The sequence below is a fragment of the Geotrypetes seraphini genome, chromosome 1, assembly GCF_902459505.1.
Source record: "Geotrypetes seraphini chromosome 1, aGeoSer1.1, whole genome shotgun sequence".
Lineage (NCBI taxonomy): Eukaryota > Metazoa > Chordata > Amphibia > Gymnophiona > Dermophiidae > Geotrypetes > Geotrypetes seraphini.
In genome coordinates, this window is record NC_047084.1 from 269,302,284 (window position 1) to 269,324,681 (window position 22,398).

Genomic DNA, 22,398 nt, shown 5'->3' on the forward strand with positions numbered 1-22,398 from the left:
CGACTCCCGTGAATTTGTCACCACTATCATATCACTTTCACCAACAATGCTTGATAGACTTGAGGCATGCAGCATGCTCAATCATTAGCTGAGGCACACTGTGGCAAAGATTTTAAAGGCAAGATTTGGGGGTAGTTTCCCTATGACATTCAAAATGTCAATTGACAATATCATGTTCTGGACATCTTACAGCAAAAGACTGAGGGCAGGATGCACAATGCACTGACAACACAGTAAAAAATGGCCTTTGGGAGCGATTTTCTATTACAGGGCTATACACACACAAATAGCATGCAAATCATATGCATGCTATTTGTGTGGAGTAGCCCCATACAAGAGAGGAGGAACTGTGCTTGGCGCCTGCTCAGAAGAGCAATCACTAGGCACAGCTCATCTTCCTCCTGCAGCTGCGGTTCTCCCCCTCTGCCCAGCTGATTTGCAGCTTCTCCTGCCGGCTCAGAGCCTGATCAGCTAATCGGGGCTTCCCCTGGCGGCTCCAAAGCCACAATCATCTGATTGGGGCTTCTCCTGCTGGATCCTGTGCAGGAGACGCTCTGATCAGCTGATTGCTCTGGAGTCACCTTCAGCTGGGCAGAGGGAAGGAGAATGGCGGCTAGCTGCAAGCTGGTTTTTTTTTTTTTTTTTTTGATGGGGTACAGTTCTTGTGCGTATGTTGTATGAGTGCACAACACACGCATAACAGTTACCGGCAGCTCAATAGCTGTCAGAAAAATTTCATCATAAGTGGGGTGGGCATTGCCTTTCATGCATCACAAGGAAAACTCATTGGAATTCTAATGAGCTCCTTGTAATGCATTTGCATAAGGTTCCCTTTTGAACAACAGGAGGAGAGCTTCTGTGCCAGTAAGACTGCTTTAAGAAGTCTTACTGGCACGGAAACCTAATGAGCACTGGGGCCTGAGAAAGCCTTAGATGCATGGATGACCCATTTGCTGAACCTCCATTCAAGCAGTTTCATATAACCCTCTGCAGTAATACCCAAGAAGGAGCCAGAAAAATGATTTTTCTTTCATCACTTCTCATTCCCAGTGGGAGATCCAGTCAGTGATTAAATTACACAGCATGAACCCTTGATACAATATGCATTTTTTTGTGACAATGTGATAGCATTGCTAAGACACTGTAATCAAGAAGTGCTAATAGCTAGGGCTGCTACCAATATACCCAGCACTTTCCCCTTCTTGAGATTTACATTTCAGGATCACTTCTGTTTTGATAACTGTATGCCCTGGGGCTACTTGAAAATATGTTCACATTTCAAAACATTTTGTTCCTTAATTCACAGGATAACTGGGAACATGACCAATTCAACAAACATCATATATTACTTAGAGGATCTCCTCCTTGTTGCAACTGGCAACACACTGTTTTAAATTATTCGTTTCCATTGCATGAATCGCCTCTATCAATAGGCCTGACGTGATCATTTTATTTGCCCCACAATCCCCCATCTCCCATCAAGCCTCTGTGCTTCCTCTCATCCTTACCTCCACCCTCAGCATTTCAGCTTACTAAGATTTTAGTTGAAGTGTGTAGTGTATCAATCATTCAATTAGAAACTCTAGATCTAATACTCCCCTTTTGGTGCTCTGAAACCCCCTGATGAAGTCCTTGTGCGGGTGAAACGTGGTCCACATTGGATATTGTTAAAGGGCATTTTTCTCTATATTGGACTTGGATCTGCTCCTTTCTGCATCTGTTTTATTGCAGATCTATGTAACTTCTTGAGGACTCTGGCCTAAGTGATTTACATATACATTTTATTTATCCCACAAACCGCCACCCCTCCTCAAGCCCCTATGCTTCCTCTCATCCTTACCTATACCCGAAGTACTCTAGTTCCTTATATGCTTACTTTAAGTTTTCTTTTCAACTGTTTCTTAAAATCCTAAAGATCTGAGCAGTGGCATAGCGAGAGTTGGAGGTGCCCAGGGCGGTGGCACCCCTGTGGAAGTGATTTCAGAGGGAGCCAAGTCGGCGCAAGCAAAAGGCCAGAGTAGTTGCTTGTGCTGGTGAAGATTTAAAGAGGTATCGAGGAAGGGGCTGGGGAAGAGAAGGCAGAAGCGTGGCATGGGGGACAGAGAGGTGCTGTCAACTATGAATCCCCTCAGGTAATTCATTCCATTCTATTAGCACAGCCATTGGGAACACTTGCTGGCTGATATTCAGTGACTGAACAATACAGGAAAGGCTCCTGCCCAGTTAAAATCCCTTTGCCTGTTTGAGTTGCTGAATATCAGGACAGACCTAGTGCCGAGATAACTATCTGACCATGTAAGACTGCACAATAGCTGTTATAACTATGGCTGGATAATTATGTGAGTGCTGTCATTGATTATTGGTTGGCACCTAAATTTCTCAGGCAGCTTCCCAAGACCTAGTAGATATTCAGTTCTGGTGCTTAGATATGGCCTGACACTCAATATCCAGGTCAGCTTGTGGTGATCAACGTTTATGTAAATGCTAGCCATTGCAAACGGAATATCTATGCATTGGTGCCTCATAACCTGCAACCACACTTGAGGAACTCCTGGGATTGATACTGGTTCTCTTGTAATTGTTCCTGCAGATGTTATAGAGCTAACATTCTATTTTGAAGATCATCTTCAATACTTTAACCTTATCCTAAACTGGATAATAACAAGATAAATGTCAGAAATAATGATCAGTATGGCTCACACAGTCTACCCAATAAGTAGGCTAGGGTTGTAATTGCTGCAGCATGTATGTTCCCCCACATTTCCCAGTCCATCCACAGTAAATTGGGCTGTTCTGTACAGATTATTCCCTTCTATGGAAGCAATTCTATAAAGTAGCCCTAAGGCCCTTGTCCATGGCGTGCCCAATTCCTCCTGCTGCCACTCTACCGACAAATCCACTGGCAGGAAGGATGCCCAATCCTTCCTGCCAACCCCCCTGCCAGACCCCCAGCAAATATTGTTGGCAGTAGGGATACCCAGTCCCTCCTGCCAGACCCCCCCCCCGATGGGCATGCCTGCTGGACCCCCCCCAAAAGGGCATGCACCCTGACTCCCCCAAGCCCACCTGGACCCCAAAGTACCTTGTTTTAAGTTGGCTGGCTGGCCAGATGCTTCCTCCGTCAGGCCTACCTCTTCACTGTGCATTGAGAGATGCACCAGGGAGGGGCCTAAGGCCCTGGATTGGCCCAGGTACTTAAGGCACCTCCCACAGAGAGGCCTAAGGGATCTGGCCAATCAGAATCTTAGGCCACTCCCAGTGCATCCGGAATGCACTGGGCGAGTGGCCTAAGATTGGTTGGATATGGTGGTGGAGAATGACCAGAGAGACAGATTGAAGGGGATGCAAGGGAGAGGAATGTTGGACATATCGATGGAGGGAGAGATGTGGCATTGTGCTGGAGAATGGTGATAGGAGAAATGGGCATGGGGCTGGTGGGCAGTGGTAAAAATGCTGCACTTGATCCAGGGGATGAGAGAGTGAGAAATTTTGGATGTGATAGTAGATGGGGTTGGAGAGATGCCTGGATCTCTCAAGACAGATGGACAGTGAGAGAGAGAGAGGGAGACTTGTTGCCAATAGGGGTGGAGGAGAGAGATGAAGAAAAGTTGGATTCATGGAGGGACAGAAAAAGATGTTGGTTGGGGGAGGGAATGAGGTTCAGAAGGGAAGAAGCATGCAGGAAGCAGGAATTGTTGTACTCATGGAGAGAGAGAGAGAGAGAGAGAGAGATGGATGAGGAGGGAAGGAAAAATGTCACACTCAGGGGAAGGGGGCAAGGGCAGAGAATAAAAAGTTGAACTCATGAAGGGAGAGACAGAGATGTTGGTTGGGGGAGGGAATGAGGACTGGAGGAGAGGAAACGTGCAGGAGGCAGAGAGAAAGAGATGTTGGACTGGTGGTAAGGAGGGAGAAATGTTGGATGTGGCAGTAGGAGTGGGGGAGATGCACTCTGGAACTCTCTCTCTCGTTCCCCACTCCCTTTGCAGCAGGGGAGGGAATGAGAGAGAGCGGGAGACATGTTGCCAATGGGGGTGGAAGAGAGAGGAAGAAAAGTTTGACTCATGGAGGGACAGAGAGAGATGTTGGTTGGGGAATGGAATGAGGCCTGGAGGAGAGGAAACATGCAGGAGGAAGAAAGAAAGAAATATTGGATGCACAGTAAGAAGGAAGTGCAACCAGAGACTCATGAAATCACCAGACAACAAAGGTAGGAAAAATGATTTTATTTTCAATTTAGTGATTGAAATGTGCCAGTTTTGAGAATTTATATTTGCTGTCTATATTTTTCACTATATTTGTCTATTTTTCTATAGTTGTTACTGAGGTGACATTGCATATTTTAAAGTCATCTGCCTTGACCTCTTTAAAAAAAACAAAAATGAATATAAATGATAATTAACATTTTCTTTGCGTACAGTGTGTTTTGTGTTTTTTAAATTTTGTAGTTACTATATGTATTAAGATATTGTGTATTAATAAGTTTATATTGTGTTTATATGAAAAAATGGATGGAAGACATTACATTACAATTAGTACTATTATGGGAGTGGAGTCAGGGGTGGAGTATGGGTAGGGATACTCGGTTGGTATTTCTTATGCTTAAGGCAGTGTCTCTCAAACTGTGTGTCACGGCACAGTGGTGTGCCCCGAAGAGATTCCAGGTGTGCCACAAGAGATTCCAGAATTTTACTTTTTTTTGTAAAATTTCTCTTCACAAGTAAACACTAGAATAGAATAAAGTACATCACGTATGTAAGAATATGTCAATGTTATGAGTGTCTGTGTGCATAAGGATACAGCCCACCTTGAAAAATAATGGCAAGTAATTTTAGTTTTATTTTTTATGCAGTAGTTATCCTGACTTGAGCAACAAAGCAATCAAAGCTTTGTTACCATTTGGATCTTATCTTTGCAAACTTGGATTTTCAGCTCTGACAGAAATTAAATTGGGGGGGAAAAAAAAGAGAGAATGACTGCAGATGGTGGATGATGAAATGCTTGTCAACTATTAAGCCGCTTTTTGAGTTAATTTGCACTCAAAACAAGTACATCTATCGCATTGATTGGCAATTCTATTCTATCTACTTTAATTTCACTGTTGTTACAATTACCCATACATAGCTTAAAGAATTTTAAATAAATAGCTCTCAAATTTTATTTTTTGTTGGTTTTGCAATTTTATAATTTCAGTTATAATGTGCCATGAAAAACATTTCCTCAGTTTAGTGTACCACAGCTAAAAAAGTTTGAGACACACTGGCTTAGGGGGTACTTGGCTTGACGATGTTGAGAAACACTGCCTTAGGCATATGCTCACTGCACTGTGACATGCCATACAATATTACTCTTTAAAGTTAGCATCTGAGGGAGTCTAATGAAAGAGGAAGTAGCACTCAGTCTCAGGTTGATACTATTTTAATCTTTCTCTTGCAATACAACCTGCAGCATTTGCTTCTCACTCCAGGGAACACAAATTCCTTCCAGTAGCAAGTAATATCAAGAGGCATTATAGTCGTGAGTTATACAATGTGGCTTTCTAAAATTAGTATCTGAGGGATTCTGGTGAAAGGGGGTGGGGCTAAAATCTCCCACATTCCAGGAAGTGGTATTCTCAGTCTCAGTTTGATATCATTTTGATACCTATCAACTATTTAAACATCTGTATCACTCCTGCCCTCAGAGCACACACAGTCATTCTGGATTTCAAAATATCCACAATAAATATGAATAAGATTTGTATGTGCTGCCTCCTTAGTATGCAAATCTGATTTATGAATATTCATTGTGGATATCCTGAAAAACTGACTGGCTGGAACCCATGTGCTCTGAGGACTTCTAGGATATACAGTGCATATTTAGAAAAGATACTTGAAGACCTACGTTTCTGGCACATAGCATTTTGGTTGCTTTCCACTGAACAACTTCACATCTTTTTATATCCTTAGTGAGAGATGACCTCCAAAACAACACAGTACTACTCTAAGTGAAGCCTCATAATGACCTGTACAGGAAAATGATTACAGTACTTCATTCTTTCTGCTGATTATGCTCATCTGTATGCAGCCTAGTCTCCTTCTGGCTTTGGCCATTCCTCTGTCACATTGTTTCACTACAATGAGAACCTCTCTCTTCTGGTCCATGCACATCACTTGTTTGCAATAAATCTTAATTACATGCATCAAAGATAACTTTTCCTTTGTTTTCTTCCTTTGGAGTGTCAATTCTGTTGCAAATCTTGGTGTCATCCTCAAAGAGGCAAACTTCTTTCTAACTCTTTGGCAACATGGCTCACAAAGATATTAGAACTAACCTCAGGACCAATCTTTGAGGTGCGCTATTACTCAACTTTTTTTCCTTTTCTTTTAGCTATCACGTTCAATTTTGGGGTTTTTACAATCAGCCAACCAGTTTCTAATCTTGTTCATCACCTTGGGGCTTAACTTTAGGTTACTCAATTTATTCATGAGCCTTCTATTTTTATTTGTTTATTTTCAAGATGGCGTCAGGCTAGGTTGTATGCTGTAGTGTCTCCTGCCATCTTTTTTAATTTTTGTTTATTTTTCGTTTTCTTTTAGACTACTTTTGTTTTGATTTGTTTTATCCATTTTTTGGTCTGATCCACATGGATAGGGGCTTTAATTGGTGATTACTTCGCTGGTCCTCGCTATCCGACCGTTAACGGCTGAATTCTCCAACTGCCCACCTGTTTCCAAGGGAGGTTGATGTTTGGCACTCTTTCAGTGCAGTGAGTGCAATTTGTTTATCTACTCCAGCTGGTTTCCCTTCTGTTGATGTGCAACAGCGGAGTTTGTTTCGGCAGTGCCCCATATTTTGAGAGTCTGGTGTTGCGGTGGAAGGAAGTCAGCCTCCTGCAGGGGCTTGTGTGGGGATCGAGGTTCTGGACTCTTACAGTGCTGCTTTTTCTCATGACAGCAGCCATGTCTTCTGCTGTTGGTTTGACAGCGGGATCCCGAAGATGAAGAGTTGCACACAACCATTTCAGTGCTCTTATCCAGTGGCAGGAGAGAGGAAACCATCGGTGTGATTGTTGGGTGCATTGGTGGATTGATGCCGGCATCGGAGAATTTCCATAGATTTCTCTTCCCTTGCACTTGCACTCCTGTCTCAACTTTGGGAGGCACGGGACCCTTGTTTTTGGATGGCACGGGACCCTTTCTTGCATTGCTGAACCTTCTTTAAATTGGCCATTTAACAGCAGAAGTTCTCTGTTTTACCACAGCCTTGCACTGATCAGAGATGAGAGATGGATTGACCCTCACTGAATTGACTTAATTTTTTTTTAGGCCTGTGCGGCTTCACTATATAACGTACATACTGTCACTAGATATATTACTTCGCAACTTGTATATCTGCTTGGTTATAGGATGAGTTCACGAGTTCACTGATTTCCTTCCAGAGTTTGTTTGCAAGCTAAACAATGACCACATGTCTTGTGACCAAAAATATCCTGGGGAGCATTCTTCCTCTCTTGGAAATTAGCTCGCACTAACCTATCCACCAGATTTTTCCCCCTAGAGTAAGCTATACAGGGATGTTCTTGAAATACATCATGAAGTTGCAGAACATGCCAGTGTTTATGGATACTCGATGCAATTTTTTGAGCTTGAGTGGAATATGAAAGCACACAGACTTGTTTTGAATGGTCGTTTGTCGTGGGGCCACCCAGACATAGGTCTCTATTGGCGTATTTCGCTTTAAGAAATGCTTTGTGAATAATCTTTCTGAGGTGCCCCCTTTTCATTAATCTACAGGAAAGTCATTTTGCCTCCTTGTAAAAATCTTAGATGGAGGTACAAATTCTCCAAATTCATAAGAACTGCCCTATAGGTAAGGCCTTTCTAAGATTATTAGGGTGACAACTGGACTATTTGAGGTAATTGTTTCTCTCTGTGACTTTATAATGGACTTTAGTATATAATACGTTCTCATTCTTCACAACTGCTGTGTCCAGAAAAGTCGCTTGATTCTGGTTGATAGAGGCAGTAAATTGTATATGTGTGTCCTTGGTGTTCAACCATGAGAGGAAGATTTGTAAATCATCAGACGTACCTGTCCAAACCATGAACACATCATCAATAAACCTGGTCCAAAGTTTGATGTTCTTGAAAAATGAAGAAATGTACAAATACTGTTCCTCAAATTGGGACAAATACAAGTTGGCTATACTGGGGGCTGCCACTGTGCCCATGGCAACCCCCTGGCATTGATGATAAAAATTGCCATTAAATTGGAAATAATTTCTTTGAAGAACCAGGTTGGTCAATGACATCAAAAATTTAGTAGGAGTACGGATATCTCCTGTCCTAGATTGAAGAGTTTGTTGAACTATTTGAATGGCCCTCCCCTGAGGTATGTTACTATATAGGGACACTACATTGAGCGTGACAAGAATGTCTGTTATTGCTTGTATTTTGTGAATTAAATGTGTTGTGTCTTTAGTAAAAGAGCGAGATAATTTGACAAAGAGTTGGAGAAAATGATCAATGAAGCGTGACAGGGGTTCCAAGATTGCACCTAGCAAGGAGACTATAGGTCTTCTGGGGGGATTGTTAATATCCTTATGAATTTTAAGAACTGTATAGAATGTAGGAATTCTAGGCTATTCACAAATTAGATATTTGTGCTCATGTTTGGTAATATACCCCTTGATATAAGCTTCATTTACTAAATCTCTAATCACTGCCTTGAGGTTTTCTGTAGGGTCTTCACATAGAGGAGTAAAGTAGTTAGTGTTTCTCAATTGACATTCTATTTCCTCCTTATATTGTGTTTGGTTCATAACCACTAAAGATTCCCCCTTGTCCACTGGTTTAATTATCAGTCTCTCATCTTTTTGGAGCGCTGTAAGGGCTGAAAATTCACGACGAGAAAGATTAACAAATTGACGGGATCTCTCCTGATGTTCAAGGACTTCTATGTCCTTCAAAACTAGATCCCGGAACGTGACGATGTGGGGATCCAGGAAGAACGGGGACGAACAACAGAGGTATCTTGGGGAGCTGAGTTGTCAAAGAAAAATAATTTAACCTGCAAATTACGCGTAATCTGAGCGATATCACAACGAGCTTGAAAATGATTGTGGTGGATGGTAGGTACAAAAGACAGACCATGGTTAAGAACCAGCATTTGATCAGCATTTAATTCAATTCCTGATATGTTAGTAACTAAGGAATTATCCACAGTGTCACTCTCTCGATTTCTCCTCAGATTCCGGCTTAGCTGTTGCGTTCTCTGCCTCTGTTGCGCCCTCTGTTGCATCCGCGTCTGCTTTGTCTTTGTCCCACTGGCGTTTATCTGCGGCCTAAAAATTCCCATCCCGAGAATGAGATCTAGCTTCCCTATCACTTCCACTTGCTGAACTCTGATTAGTGTCCGCATATCCTTCAAACCCTACCTGGGTAGCTGCCAGTTTGTCCCTCCCCCGTTTGGGGCTTCATCCAAGAGTACACAAAACCTTTTGTGTAATCTTGTTGATCTCTAGTGTATTTTTTAAATTTGGACTGATGGTGTTCTTTTCTAAAATTCTTTAAATTTTCCTGTAACCCTCCTCGTTGTTCCTGGAATGTTTTTGCATTGGGTCCTGTTTGTAAGTCCAAAAAGAGCTGTTCCGATTCTCTGGTGATTTCTACTGATGTTTCCTGAATGGTATCCACCATTAATACCATTAAATCTAGGGAGCACTTGTTCAAGATGGCTGCCCATTTATCAAAGAACACCTGATTATTGGTGAAAACCCCTGGTTGTTTTTGTACTCTTAAACCTCGGGGAATCATTTGAGTTTTTATGTATTCAATGAGAGACATACTGTGGAGTTCCATTCTTATCATTGCTCATTGTAGACCCTTCCATTTGCTTTTATTATCAAGAAATTGTGTAGACCCCGGGGACCCCATGTCCTGTAGTAGTGATGAGCGTGTAGTTAGCTCTGAAACATGTTCACTGGAGAAACATAAAGTGCGTTGCCACGGAGGAAGCTCCATGATTAAGCAAAAATGGAAATCCAAAGATATTAAAGCCTACTCTAAATGAGAGGGGTCAAGGTACTTAAGTGAATAATCATAAAAGACCTGCTCTCTTATTCTTGAGACACTATAAGGGATAAGGGCTTTATAGACTGATTTAAAATCAAATGAAATTTAGTTGCTAAATGCAGGGTGTTTGATCAGTTCATGGAAACTTGTATATAAATTTATCTCAAGTTCACCAGGGTTTGATATCGCAAATAGCACCCATAAGTGCCAGGCAGAAATCACCCACAATCATCATATTAAATACCCTGTGGCTAATCAAATCTATGATAATAAAAATTTCATTACTTATTTAGTTTAATGTTTTAAAACGTGCTAAATAGCCCAAAATACCCTGGTGCCAGAATAATTTAATTCAAGAAATCAAAGTCACTGATACAGTATCGCATCATTGATTGTTGAAAAACTGATATATTGTTTTGGCACTGTAGGAATGTTTTTCAAATGATGCAATACTGCATCAGTGAATCTGATTTCTTGAATTAAATTATTCAGGCACCAGGGTATTTGGGGCTATTTAGCACGTTTTAAAACATTAAACTAAATAAGTAATGAAATTTTTATTATCATAGATTTGATTGGCCACAGAGTGTTTAATGTGATGTTTGTGGGTGATTTTTGCCTGGCACTTATGGGTGCTATTTGCGGAATCAAACCCTGGTGAACTTGAGATAAATTTATATACAAGTTCCCATGAACTGATCAAACACCCTGCATTTAGCAACTAAATTTCATTGATTTAAATCAGTCTATAAAGCCCTTATCCCTTATGGTGTCTCAAGAATATGAGAGTTAATATCATAGAAACATAGAAACATAGAAAGATGACGGCAGAAAAGGGCTACAGCCCACCAAGTCTGCCCACTCTTCTGTCCCACCCCATCGAGTCCGAGTACTAATGACCCAGTTCCTTAGCTCGACCCCCGTAGGGATCCTACGTGGATGTCCCATTTATTTTTAAAGTCGAGTACACTGGTGGCTTCGACCACTTGCACCGGAAGTTTGTTCCAGTGATCTACTACCCTTTCTGTAAAGAAATACTTCCTGGTGTCACCATTAAATTTCCCTCCTCTGAGTTTGAACGGGTGTCCCCTTGTGATCGAGGATCCCTTGGGGCAGAAAATATCGCTTTCCGCCTCGACACGACCTGTGATGTACTTAAACGTCTCAATCATGTCTCCCCTTTCTCTACGCTCCTCAAGAGTGTAGAGCTGCAGTTTGTTCAGTCTTTCCTCGTATGGGAGACTCCTGAGTCCGGAGACCATTCTAGTGGCCATTCGCTGGACCGTACTCAGCTCGAAGCACGTCTTTTTGGTAGTGTGGTCTCCAAAATTGCACACAGTATTCCAGGTGAGGTCTCACCATGGTTCTGTAGAGCGGCATTATGACTTCAGGTTGACGGCTGATAAAGCCTCTATGATACATCCCAACATTTGCCTTGCCTTGGATGAGGCCTGCTCCACTTGTTTGGCAGCCTTCATGTCTGAACTGACGATCACACACCCAAGTCCCGTTCTTCTGAAGTCTTAGCTAGTGTTTCTCCATTCAAGGTGTAAGTTTTGCATGGATTTCCTCTGCCGAGATGCATGACCTTACATTTCTTAGCGTTGAAGCCCAGCTGCCATGTCGAGGACCAGTTTTCCAACGTGATCAGATCCTGCGTCATACTATCCTTAAGATTGTTTTCACTTACTATATTACACAGTTTGGCGTCGTCGGCGAACAGTGTTACTTTACCCCGAAGCCCTTGGGTCAAGTCTCTTATGAATATGTTGAAAAGAGATTGGTCCCAGGACCGAGCCCCTGCGGCACTCCGCTAGTTACCTCCGATGTCTCAGAGAGGGTGCCTTTGACCACCACTCTCTGAAGTCTTCCACTACAGCCAATCATTGACCCATGCAGTTAGCTTCTCGCCAAGACCCATCGACTTCATCTTGTTTAATAGTCTGCGGTGCGGGACACTGTCAAACGCTTTGCTGAAATCCAAGTACACTATGTCCAGAGACACTCCCAGGTCCAGCTTTCCCGTCACCCAATCGAAGAAGCTAATAAAGATTGGATTGGCAAGACCTACCCCTAGTGAATCCATGTTGAACGGGGATCCCTTAGGTCTCCCTCATCCAAAATCGTGATCTAATTTTCCTTTAAGTAGAGTTATCCATGAGTTTACAACACAATTGATGTGAGACTCACTGGTCGGTAGTTCGCAGTCTCTGCTCTGCATCCCTTTTTGTGCAGAGGAACGACGTTAGCTGTTTTCCCAGTCCAGGGGGACTCTCCCCGTACTTAGGGAGAGATTGAAGAGCATGGCTAACGGTTTTCGCTAGAACATCGCATAGCTCTTTGAGCACTTCGTGGGTGTAAATTGTCCGGCCCCATGGCCTTGTTCACCTTGAGTCTTGACAGTTCTCTGTAAACATCAGCAGTTGTGAACTCAAAATTCTGAAATGGATCTTCCATGCATTGTCTTGTTTCCAACTGAGGCCCGTTCCCTGGTGCCTCACAGGTAAAGACAGAGCAGAAGTAATCATTTAGCAGTTTAGCTTTATCTGAATCTTTTTCCACATAACTCCCATCTGGAGTTCTAAGGCGTACTATCCCATTTGTGTTCTTCTTCCTGTCGCTAATGTACCTGAAGAAGGATTTGTCCCCTTTCTTAATATTCCTCGCTAGAGTCTCTTCCATTCGAAGTTTGGCCTCCCTGACTGCTGTTTTGACCACTGCGGACTTTGTCTTGTATTCAATGTTCGCTTCTTTCTCCTTCTTTCGCTATATCACTTGCACTTTATTGATGAAGGGATGAGAATAACAGTTTAACATACAGATTGATAAAAACATCTCTCTACCTAATTCTTGATTATGATTACATGTTATCCCTCTCTCCCTCCTAAACACCACTCCTATGCTTACTTCACTGCAGAGATCCTTAAGGTGGCTCTAAGGATACTCGTATCACCTCCTTTGTTGCACTTCCTTTTGTTGAACAGAATGTTCTACAGGAATGCAGCTGTAGCTTCACTTTGCATATCACCCCTATTGCCCTATCCTACTAAACCTTGTTGTCAATAAACAGAGTCATCGGGATCGGGTTAGAATGTCATTGGCTTAAAAGTAGATCCAATTCTGATCCTTAATCAGTTTTGCTCAGTGGCGTTCTGTTACAAACCAGCAATTTCAGATGTTAAGAGGGACCAGATTCCTTCACTAAGTTCATACGCTCCCCTACATCTAGCAGATTGTATTGAATTCTATGTTCTCTAGTCATGCCTCTGATGCCTCCTCAGATCCTCAATGCAGCTGTTTCCTAGCCATCAGTCACAATATTAGCAGCACATTTTTATTTCAAAAGTAGACCTGGTATGGCAGTCTTTGTTCCCCAGGCAACCATTTACTTCTTCACCCTTTTTCTAGTTCCCTCAAATCATCGATTGGTGATGTACCCTGGCTTCAACCATTTCTCCTCATACTTAACTCCATTCCAATCAGTCTTGGTTAAACACTTCTCTTCCACATTGCTACCTTTCTTATACAGTATGGTCAATACCTTCCTATCTCAAGGACTTTTTCCCAAAGCCTGGAGACAAGCATGCATACTACCAAAGATTAAAAGATCCTAAAATTTCTGCCACAGTTGCAAAAATATTGTCTGTATGTACTGAGAGTATTGTATATCAATAACTGGAAGATCACGTCAAACTTTGTTAAGCTCTGCACCCCCAGAGCTTTCACCGAATTTAACAAGCACAGAGACTGCATTACTCGGCCACACTTGTATTGAACCATCTTGACTGTAGTTCAGATTTCTCTAGATTTATTCATAGCCTTTGAGTAGAGAATGACACGATGGCCATTACCCGTGGCTAGCCTTGGGTAACCTGCCGAAATGGTGGCAAAAAAAAAAAATGGTTGCCGCGGGTACGGGAAGAAGACCATTCACCGCCCCGTGGAGCGGTGAATAGCCTTGTCTCCGCAGTTAAGGGAGGGAGGAAGCGTGCGCGGTCCAGAAGCCACCTCCCTCCTTACTACCGATTGCTGACGCCATCTGTCTGGGCATCTCCCTCCCTCTCTCTTATCTCTGTGGCGATTTCAATTTTGTTTCTACAAGCAGCCGGAGTCTTGAAGTTGAATATGGCTGCCAGAAAGGTCTCCTCTAACCAGCAGCCACAAGTGACTTCAAGACTCCGGCTGCTTGTAGAAACAAAATTGAAATTGCCACGAATGTAAGGGGAAGGGAAGGAAGGAGATTCCTGAATGGATAGCGGGAGGGAGGGGGCTGCTGGACCACGCAGAGGGAACTGGGGGAGAATACGCCGAGGGGAACTGGGGAAGAGAGAGTGGGGAGAAGGCATTGAAGGGAAATGGGGAAGAGAGAGATGCCAGCCTATGTAGGGAGGGGGAGGAAAGAAGAGGGGGTGCCGAGACCAATGGGGGGGGTGAGTGTGGGGGGGTGGTAGAAGGAGAGATGGAAGACAGAGAGAAGGCAGACAGTGGATGGAAGGAATTGAATGAGAAAAGGAATGCAGAAACCAGATAACAAAGATAGGAAAAAAAAATTTTATTCATTTTCTTTTTTGCTTTAGGATAAAGTAGTATTGTATTTTAGTTGTGTTGATAAACATTTATAAACAAAGCCCTGCCAGCTGAACATCTTTTTCTCTAGTTCAGCACCCAGAACTTTGATTATGCAAAATATTGTTTCTTTTTATACTTTAATAAAATAAGTTCAGTATAAAACTATTTGAGGCTTGTATGGATGGGATCAGATGGATTGTGGGGACTTAGCTCGTGGAGACCGGGACAAATTTTTTTCCCCATATCATTCTTTACCTTTGACCTAGTGGTTCATACTCAGTTTTTCCAATGCTTATCTGATATGGGGATCTAGGGAACTGCCTTGGCCTGACTGAACTCATTTCTAATAAAACCTGCACTATCCACTGGGAAAAGTCTGTTTTCCTACCATTTATGCCCTTTATGTGATGTACCTCAAGGTTCAATTTTAGCACCTTTACTTTTTTTTTTTTTATCCTTGCTACTGTCTTCAAGAATATCAGTCACCATGACCATGTTACTCCTTTTCTCCATGAGATGCACTGGATTACCTACAAACTTATTACTTATCTACAAGATCCTTCGTTCCAGAGTTCGTGTATACGTTTTTCACTACTTCCATATTGCCCTCTTCGGGACCTGTGTTCTTCTCAAGCCTCTCAAATTATTGTACCTTTGTTTACCTCCATTCATCTTACCACCATACCTAAAAATATTTACTGCAGCAGGTCTTTGGAATACTCTTTCCCTGCCCCCACGTCAAAAAACTAACCTTTCTGTCTTTAAGAACAAATTGAAGATGCATCTTTTTATTGCAGCCTTTGGTCCCACTCCCCCTTCATTATGCTGGGTGCATGGATCAACAGTGTCATACTCTGGAGATTTACCTCTATGAGCTTTCTCAAATCTGTCACATTACTTCTTCCTCTTTCTCCTATCTTTATTGTAGTTTTCCCTCCCCCCCCAACTTTCTTCCCAATTGTTTTATTGTACACCGCTTAGGTGGATTTCCTTTTAGCAGTGTTATCAAATTACAAATAAACTTGTAACTTGATTTGCAGTTTTAATAAAGAGGTATTAAGAAACTTATGGAAAGTTGTATGTACAGGGCCAGCATTGTGAGCTGGTTCCCTCTGAAAATAATAGAAAACACTTACACAATCAGTCTCTTCCATTTTTTTTGTGTTTTTTTGCTATAATGCTACTTCAAAACAGTGAATATGCTCATCAGAAGAATATGCTCTCTTGCAGTCACTGAAGTGCCCCATGGAAATCAAAGCTGAGTTACTAAAAGGATCTTCTTCTACTGTATATAAAAGCAAAAAATTTATTAAAATTAGCAATGGTTGAAACTCCGCTAAAATATATTTTAGTATAAGACAATACCTCAAGATCTGCAATATAGGTTATAATGATACACTAACTTAAGTTTAAAGTTTTTATTATCATTTATATTATTGCATTCCACATATTAAAGCAATAGCAAAGATGATGCTGCCAATCATGTAAGGGGCAATTTTTTAACCAGCTGTCTGGTAGAAGCCTATTCTAAACAGGAATATAGGTGCCTACTTTCCTTCATGGAATACAATGAAAATACCTGCCTGTACATTTAGGCTCGGATTCTTTAAACAGCACAGATAAGCGCCCAAGCTCAGTAAAAAAAAAAAAAAAAATGCCATCTAAACAATGTTTTTAACTGAGTTTTTCAAGGTGCTTAAAAAAATTGGTGCTGGAATTGTGCCTCCGTAGAAGTGGTGTTAGGCAGCCTAAAGCACCTATGGAGACGCAATTCATATCAAAGAAAGGCGCCAGAAATGTAGACCTGGAAAACCCTGGGCTACATTTCCAGTGCCTACCTTTGCAGGAGGCGCAATTCTGAAACTGTCGTGTGATTGACACGCGATTAGTGGCTGCTTTTAAGGCAGCCGATTAGAGAATATGGGCCTTAGTGCAAATACTTAAGCCTACCACAGAGATGGTATAAGTGTGTGTACAGAAGTACCAGAGATGCAAGTAACAAATAATATTCTATGTGAGTACCATCTATGCAACACTCAGACTCTCTATCTAAGAGTACACTTACCAGTAAAATACTCACAATGTAAGCTATGCATGGATTTTACAAAATTATATATCAAACAATTTATCCCAAGTGACTGCCAAAAGATGATTCAAATAATGCATTCATTTATTGTGTCTAATTCACTTTGGGACCTCAACAACACTACTCACTGCTCAAACTGTTTCATAGTGGTTTAGCTTTACATGCCTTTTCGTCATCAGTCCATGTAATGAGCATCAATTTAGCCATTTGCTTATTTGATTTTATATTCACAATTAGTCAAATAATTTATACTTTAAACACTTTTGCACCTCTGCTTATCATAAATAAGCAAATTCTACTTATCTTTATAAATTGTTTTAGTCTACGGTGTGGGGAGGCTGGATCCGACATGTTTTATTAACCAGCTTTTTCAAAGATCCTCCCAGAGCCGTCACATGCCATCTAAGCTCACACAATTTACTGAGACAAATTGTGACGAGCTTAAGTGGTAAATTATATGTGAGCTTAGATGGCATGTGACGGCTCTGGGAGGTGCAAAAGTGTTTAAAGTATAAATAATTTGACTAATTGTGAATATAAAATCAAATAAGCAAACGGCTAAATCGATGCACATTACATGGACCGATGACGAGAAGGCATGTAAAGCTAAACTGCTATAAAATAGTTTAAGCCAGGGGTGTCCAACCTGCAGCCCAAGGGCCACATGCGGCCCTGTGAAGTATTTTGTGCGGCCCCAGTTGAGGGCGATGCAGTTTTCCTCTGCTGCCCCCAGGTGTTTACCTTCTTGCTGGCTCCCTCCTCTGTCTTGCTGCAGCATTTGCGCGGCCCCAGAAACTTTTTTTTGGCCAGTGCGGCCCAGTGAAGCCAAAAGGTTAGACACCCCTGGTTTAAGCGTGAGTGGTGTCATTGAGGTCCCAATGTGAATCAGACACTGTGAATGAATGAATCCGTTATTTGAATCATCTTTTGGCAGTCACTTGGGATAAATTGTTTCATATATAATGCCAGCTAAAATCTTAAGTAAAAGTAAATTAAGAATCATACATCAAGGGTTGAATTTTGATGGATTTATAGAATATCACTTGTGCGTGTCTATGTCATTATTCTAATGGATTATGTGCATAACCAATACATAATTGTTAATTCACACTTTATAGAATTGGCCTTATAATACTATACACCAAGTCACAGGTGCCAGCTCAGTTGGTGCTTTAGTTCTCCTAATATTAAACAAACTCCAGTGTGTCCAGATGAGGTAATTTTTGTTGCCTTTAGCACCCTCAGGGCTAGATTCTCAAAACTTTGCGGTAAAAACTGATGGGCCACTGTCACAACTGTTATTGTAGTGATTTCAAAAAGGTGAGTCATCTGTGCAAGTAAATGGAGGTTGGTGGAGAGTAGGGCAAGTTTGCTAAATTTACATGAGATGAGCCACTGGTGATAGTGATCAGCCACACGAGAGATTTTCGGTCTTAAAAATATGATCATGTTAGTCCTTTTTATGACAGACTGCATTGGCTGCCATTTGGAGCCAGAGTGTTTTTTAAGTTTGGGTGTATGTGTTATAAGGCACTTTTTGGATTATTACCCTCTTATTTGGTATCTTACTTGAAATTGTCTTATTCAATAAAATGTACCAGAAACTCAGGCATGTTCATCTTCCCTACCCCAAGGGCCTGTCGTTATAAGACTTTTTTGGACAGGACATTGGAGTATTAGGCAGGGAAGATGAACTCCTGGATGAGCCCGTTGATTGCTCAAGCCTATTCTTACTATACATTTAGGAAATTATTAAAAAAACTTACCTATTTGATAAACAAGAATGCCGATTCTTTTAATATTTATGATGGCGTTTTTAAAAATTATTTTTAACCTATGTTTTAACCAATAGTAACGAGTTTGAAATTATATTTTAACTAATGCATTTGACTGATGTATTTAGTAGTGTGTTTTTGAAATTGTATTTCTGCTGAAATGTTTCAGTTTTCCTGTTGTGAACTGCCTAGAACTATTGGTAGAGCGGTATACAAGAAAATAAATTATTATTATTACCACAAAAAAAGGCATAAATATGCACATGTGCTGGGAAAAGCAATGCCATAAGCGGTGTATCAATCATAGGTGTGCCAGAGCTATTGGATGAAGGGAAGGGAGGGGAGATACAACATCAACTTTCAACAAGCACACATAAGACATGCCTTTTCTCCTCTCAAAACTGCTATAATTCATGTAAATATTTTAATTTGTTTTTAATGTCAAATTTTATTATGAACCTCAGCCAGAAACACATAAAACACAGCTATAATACACACGCTGTGTGTGCAGTGGATCGATGATGCAGTGCAAAGTAGTTGTCCAAGCAGGCAGAGCCCTGACAGTAGTGACAGGAGAAGTAGCCTCCTGTCATTGCTGTCAGGGCTTCTGGCTTAAAAAAAAAAAAAAAATAAAAAAAAATTTAAATCGGTCAGATATTTTGCGTATTTTATAATTTTTTTTTTTTTTAAAAGCCCCCTCACCCTCTCCCAACAAATGTCCTTTCTCCTTCATTCCCTGAACCAAAAAATAAATGTGCCCCCCCCCCCGCCGATGCCGCTTTAAAATTATATATTGAAGATTGCAAAGAACTACTAAATTCTCATACCAAGCTGGGGATATCTCAGAACGCTACTCTGATAAATATATGTCAGTGTAGCAGCACTCCTCACTGACTTCACCCAGTGCTTGAAAATGGTTTGTGTCAAACTTGTTTCTATCTATCATTAAGTAATAAATATCCTTCTTTTAAATTTTATTTAAACTTATTTGTCATTCATTTTCTCATTTTTCTTTTCTTTATATCCATTCATAAAAATTGTAAAAGCACTTAGCTTAATGAATCTGTTGTTCAGTAGTTTAGTGTACCGCCTCCCATCAACGCGTTTCAGATCTTCTTCAGGACGGGGCAAGTACTATCACTGAATCTAAACAACAAACATTCTCCATATTAGTTCACAATCAAACCATGACAGTTGCTCATAACTACTACCATATTACTAACCTGATAGGTTTCACCATTTCATTCATCATGCGGCCATTTGTCAGTTAAATATGGCCGCGGCGTTCTTCACAGCCTTTATATATTCATCCCCCCTTCTGACATCATCAGATCATCGGACCGCCCCCTACATTTCAACTCTGCATCTTAACCTAAAGGGCTACACCTCCGAACTAAACCCCCATCAATAAATATTACCCCCATAGGACCTCTACTGGTCGCTCTCATATATTCATTCAGCTAACAGCATCCAATCACTTGTTTCATTTAAACCACAAGGGTGTATGCTCTCCAACTCATACATCCATCTCAATTCTTTTAGATTTAAAATACGCTCATAATTTCCTCCCTCCCACCCAATTTTTACCATGTCAATAACTCTCCACTTGAGATCTCTCATCTTATGTTTACATAGCATCCAATGGCGAACTATTGGAGCTGTCTCATTCTGTATATGAACGCGGGATTTGTGTTCTGTGAATCTAATTTTAACAGAACGAGTAGTTCATCCCATGTAGAGTTTTGGACAAGGGCATTGTATAACATAGATCACATTAGAGGAGTTACAATCCATGACCATTTTGGCCCGGTATTTCTTCCCTGTTAAAGGATGGTTCCAACTATCACCCACCATAGCATACTGACACCATTGGCATGAGCCACATATATTATGGGAGTCTGGGGTCCTTTCTACCTGTCTCTCAGATAGAGTTTAAATGTTCACCTATATTTTTAGATCTTTTATAAGCAAAGACAGGGACCTCTCCAATGGACTCATCAATTAATTGAACAACATGCCAGTGTTTGCGTATGATTTGCCCAATCTTTGAGGCAAGGAGAGAGTACTGTTGAACGAATGTGAATGCATGCTCTGAAGTTGATTTTTGTTGATACTGTAACAATAGGGGGCGCTGAGCATTCTTAGCTCTTAAATAAGCTTGATAAATTATTCCGCAAGCAACTGAAAATCTGGCTTTTCACTAAAATGTAATTCTATCCCCCCTTACTCTTCTCTTCTATATATAAGTTCATGTAAACCTTTTATTTCCCTTCTCTTCCTATATTTTAAGTTCTTGTAAACCGTGCCGAGCTCCACATCCGTGGAGATGATGCGGTATATAAACTTAAGGTTTAGTTTAGTTTAGAGTTGGGATAACCTCTCTGTTGGAACTGTTTAGTTCGGAGGTGTAGCCCTTTAGGTTAAGATGCAGAGTTGAAATGTAGGGGGCGGTCCGATGATCTGATGATGTCAGAAGGGGGGATGAATATATAAAGGCTGTGAAGAACGCCGCGGCCATATTTAACTGATACAATGGCCGCATGATGAATGAAATGGTGAAACCTATCAGGTTAGTAATATGGTAGTAGTTATGAGCAACTGTCATGGTTTGATTGTGAACTAATATGGAGAATGTTTGTTGTTTAGATTCAGTGATAGTACTTGCCCCGTCCTGAAGAAGATCTGAAATGCGTTGATGGGAGGCGGTACACTAAACTACTGAACAACAGATTCATTAAGCTAAGTGCTTTTACAATTTTTATGAATGGATATAAAGAAAAGAAAAATGAGAAAATGAATGACAAATAAGTTTAAATAAAATTTAAAAGAAGGATATTTATTACTTAATGATAGATAGAAACAAGTTTAACACAAACTATTTTCAAGCTCTGGGTGAAGTCAGTGAGGAGTGCTGCTACACTGACATATTTATCAGAGTAGCGTTCTGAGATATCCCCAGCTTGGTATGAGAATTTAGTAGTTCTTTGCAATCTTCAATATATATGGCAATCTAAATTACTTGGACTTTTATTAATCAATTGCCATTAGCCTATGTAATAGCCGAGTGCTTTAAAATTATGGCAGGAGGGTTCCCACTCCCTCCTGCCATCTGAAACAGTCCCGACTTCCCCCCTTCCCCCCAAAAAAACTCAATAAATGGCAGGAGTGGTGCTAACTCCCTCCTGCCACTCAAGGGATGCCCCCTTCCCGTTCCAAGTCCCCTCTCCACCCCCCTCCCCGTACCTGTAATGGAGCAGGAGCGGTGCTCAGTCCTTTCTGCTCCAATGCCCAAAGAAGTTCCTGATTGGCTATTGCTTTGACTACTCCCTAAGGAAGTCCCTGATTGGCTCAAGTGCCTCGGGCTCCTCCCTTGGGAGGGCCTGAGGTGCTTCTGGGGCGGGGCCTAAGACCTCAGAAGCATCACGGGAGGCATTGGAACATGAAGAACTGAGCACCCCTCCTGCTCCATTACAAATATGGGAAGGGGGGTGGGGAGGGGAATGGGTCGTCCCTTGGGTGGCAGGAGGGAGTTGGCATTAGAGAATGACACGGTGACAAAATTCATCACCGTTCCCATCCCCAGGGTAAATCATTTTCAAGTCATTCTTAAGGAGAGAGGGAAGAATCATAGTATGAATGGCCACAACCACTGACCCTCAAGCTTTGCTTTGAAGAATGCTGGTGTAGAAGGACTGAGGCTGAAATAGACACTAAAAAATGACATGGGATTATTTCCACGGAAACGGTGATGAATTTTGTCACCGTGTCATTCTCTAGTTGGCATCTCTCCTGCTGTTTGTTTGTTTTTTTGGGGGGGGAAGTCGGGCATGCTACAGATGGCAGGAGGGAGTGGGAATCCTTACTGCCATAGAGGCTGCGACAATGGCGGGCATTGGCGTGGGTTAAAACCACA

At 41.5% G+C, this 22,398-nt stretch overlaps 1 long non-coding RNA gene across 1 annotated transcript in view; it reads right to left on the minus strand.

The window, feature by feature from the left end:
• The window catches only part of LOC117363462, a 96,088-nt gene that overhangs the window by 70,662 nt on the left and 3,028 nt on the right, over window positions 1-22,398 (minus strand). The window contains exon 3 of the long non-coding RNA XR_004540064.1: window positions 15,761-15,909. This is a non-coding gene — a long non-coding RNA (uncharacterized LOC117363462). The remainder of the gene's footprint in view (window positions 1-15,760; window positions 15,910-22,398) is intronic.